This window comes from Lissotriton vulgaris, chromosome 4_1 (assembly GCF_964263255.1).
Source record: "Lissotriton vulgaris chromosome 4_1, aLisVul1.2, whole genome shotgun sequence".
Lineage (NCBI taxonomy): Eukaryota > Metazoa > Chordata > Amphibia > Caudata > Salamandridae > Lissotriton > Lissotriton vulgaris.
The window spans coordinates 938,779,196-938,782,838 of NC_141691.1; the positions used below are offsets into that span (position 1 = coordinate 938,779,196).

The 3,643-nt window shown below is 44.4% G+C and overlaps 1 pseudogene; it reads right to left on the minus strand.

The window, feature by feature from the left end:
- Positions 1–1,464: 1,464 nt before the first annotated feature.
- On the minus strand, positions 1,465–3,059 carry LOC147722740 (uncharacterized; annotated as a pseudogene).
- Positions 3,060–3,643: the final 584 nt, after the last annotated feature.

The following is a 3,643-nucleotide window of genomic DNA, read 5'->3' on the forward strand; positions in this document are numbered from 1 at the left end:
TGTCGGAGGGAAAATTAATGGTGGGCAAGAAGGGTCAGGGGGCCTGGCGCAGCAGCTCAGAAGCCGCGCTGGGGAGACCCCGAGAGAGAACTAAGGGAAATGGGACAGCTTAATTTGCACCGGGGTAGTCCTGAAACTCTTGCTCTAAAAACAGGAAAAAACGGATATATGAGCCTTGGAGACTGTTTCTGAAAGTTAAACAAGTTTTATTAGAAGACACAGCTTCTAGAAATATTCAATGATAGCATAAAAACCACATAGTACTTGATCATGCTCCTAGCATGCTCTTGAAAGCCGCATGGACCAGCTTGGATTTACAAAGTACAGTTTACAGCTGCTATGAGAGAGACTCCTACTTTAAGAACACTAGTGAGTTCTGAGCTATGAGGCAGATTGCATAGAAAAGTTTAAGCACATATTATTGGGCACACTCACCACTGCATGTAAGATGTCCTGAAAGTACAAGTTTAAAGACCTTCAATGCAGTGGAGATAAAACAGGGTCAGAGAAAACATAACATTTCAAATAGTGAAATATAACTTTAAATGCAACAAGGAAAAAACCATTTCATTACAGCAGAATATACAATGGAGGAGCAGAACCTAAGTACATGGAACAAGGGCTATCGCGAGTAACCCCTGGGAAAAACTCCTGTCTGCCACCCATGTGCAAACGAGGAGTAGTTCAACGATAATCTGGCGGACCACCCTTTTATATTGTTCAGGGGTGAGGAGCTTATGGTCACGCCATATCACGTCACCTCGAACCACATATCCTTCTATCGCCTCTCACGCCCCTGCCTGGTGCCTTCCCATCATAAGTGTAAATGTGGCCCCTTCTCGTAATTGTGTGGCACGTACCCCAGCCTAGACTGAGTTCCTGGCATCTTGACTGGAAAATCTATCATTAATCAGAAATGTGTTATTTATTCTTTGAAGGATTCTATTCATGCGTTTATGTGCCAGTCTGTGATACTGATTTGCCACATTTATCCTCATTTATCGGACAAGCTCGAGAAGTAGCTTGTGGTGGGAACTTCCCTTATCTCCGTTCACAGCTTTTAGGTGGGGTGCTCGGGTTGTGTTGCAAGAATAAGAAGGAACTTGAACTTTAATGATCGTAAACCTAGCATACAGTGGGGTGGGGGCTATAAACAGGAGTGCTGAGCTTCGCAGAAGTGGAGCTGGCAGAAGCTTGGGTCAGACCTGCTTTCTGCTTCTGTTTAAGCTGAGAGAAAATGGCAGTGCTCAGGCCAATGTAACTGAGGCCTATAACTTCTAAGCAGCAGGGCCTACACAGGGTTCATGCTTCGCTAGTGATAATAGTGTGCTTGGGTAACTATGCAGTGAAATTATCTCCCTCTGTACCTCCCCCCTCTGGTTCATATATGAACCAATCAAACATCATTAAACATCATATGAACTGCATACTTAGCTGGAGATGGGGGAAGTGGCCAGGGGGAGTTTATGAAGAAGTTGTTCCTAAATCCTCATCTGGTCCCTCTAATCTTTTACACATGGTCTCATAGGGAGGTACTGACTATCAGAGGGGACCTGCGCTAAGTGAACGTCAGGGATGGTGCGCTCTATGTTCAACACTGCTATCTCTACATCTTCCCTTCGTCCCCCGCGTATACCTGTGTAGTTCATCTCATCTTTCTTAGACCTTAATCTTCTAACATAATGCTTTATTATCTGTGTTCCAAAATACACAATTACAAGCACACATAATATAGGCATTATAAATTTTAGTACTGCAGATAGCCATGAAGGCATCCAGTCCAAATTGGACCAATTACTTAAAACATCTGCTTTTGCATTTCCATCCTCAGGCATCTGTCTCCCCAAATTGTCCAAGTCTTCAATGGCCTTTATAAGTGTTCCGTTATCTGCATCATCAGCCAAAATGAAGACACAGCAGGACGACTTTCCCATTCTGGCGCATCCACCACTATTCATCGCAATTAACTGGTCCAAAACATAGTGTTGTTTCAGAACCATGAGTGTTAAAAGTCGTAGTTCTTCTTCCACGGCGTTGAACCCATCACGGGTGTTGTTAACAAGCTGCATCAGTTCATATCTCGTTACTTGGAGCCATTGAGCATTGGCTTTGGTCTGGAACATGGGGATAACTCCCCCAAAGTAAAGTTCAGCATCATTGAAATCTTCCGGAACCTCATGAAATGTGTCATCTGAGGAGTACTTTTTGACTTCTCCTTTTCGGTGGTGGGGCAGGGTGACATCACCTGCCATTGGGTGTGCATGGATGTGGGAAATGTTCGCTGCTGGGACGACGAGATGCCATTCATGCATCGTCACGATAGAACAAAGTCCTTGCCAGTGGGGAGGCAACTGCATATACAGATTTTCTCCGCAGATCCAATAGATGCCAATGAGGATGGATGTGCCGTACTTCAGGTTTGAATTAAAACTAGTGCTTTTGCAATTAGTATTCCTGCCCACAGGAACTGTTCCATTACCTAGAAAGCAAAGGAGAGGAGACTTTAGCTTGTATGCTCTTTTCTGTTTTTATGGTGTACCCTCATTGGACGTGTATCTTCTAGTTTCCCTACCCCATATCTCAGCACACTCCCTTTCTATCTCCACATTTAAATTATGTTTGTGCTCTTGTCCTATAGTTGTGCTACCTAAGGAGGCTGCCTACATATTAAGTCATGTGGACCATTCCACTTGTTGTTGAAATAAATGTTGGCCTTCAGATGTAGAATTGGTCTCCACTGACAAGGGCATGTGTCATGGGTATGGTTACATCGGTGATGTACAGGTGAGTGGCATTTTGATGGGGGTGTTGGGAAGGTGAAGTACCCTAGTTTCTTATAGTGACGTTCCCAAACCTGCATTATGTCGGCAGGTACTTTCATATCACGGTAAACCTCCATTCTCCTTTCAATTTCCAATGGATTAGTTATCACCCTAAATGTTACATACTTGTCATCCCACTCTGTGGTATTTACAAATGCATCATCCACTTTGGCTGAGTGGAGCTGTATCTGACCATGTATGCGGCAAAGAAACAAGTGTAAAAGACATTTGGCTGCGGGTGGTGGGACTTCTTTAGGAAAGATCAATTTATCTGCGCCTACAGCGTGTGGAATGTGAGAACATACAAAGCAGGACTCATTTGTGACCTTTCTTCCAACCTCCCTCATGTCTCTATACCACATATTGTCTAACAATGCATTGTGTATACCATAATCCTCCCCTGACATACTGGGGCGCTGAGAGTGGAAATCAGGCATAGAGTGCTGGTCGAAGGTGTAAACAACTGGCTCCTGGAGATTACTAACCCAGTCTGCCTTAAGTCGGGTATGCGATGTATATCTAACTGGCACTATCTCGCTACTCATTCTATATCTAAGACTTCTTTTATTTTGGCGGCATCGTCTTGGGGCACCTGGCACAGTGGGAGTCAAGATGATATCGAGTGCCAAGTCCCTTCCTGTAGGGTCAGCATGGGGTACAGAAGGTGTCAAGATAGGCACAGGGGTATCATAGCTACTACTGGTGCTTATCCCAATTTGCTTGTTAGCATGAAGTGTCTTAGGCATGGGGAGCTCTGTGGTCGCGGCAAATTCAATATTGCTAGTAGCTCCTCTCTCTCTCTCTAATCGCACTGCTAACCA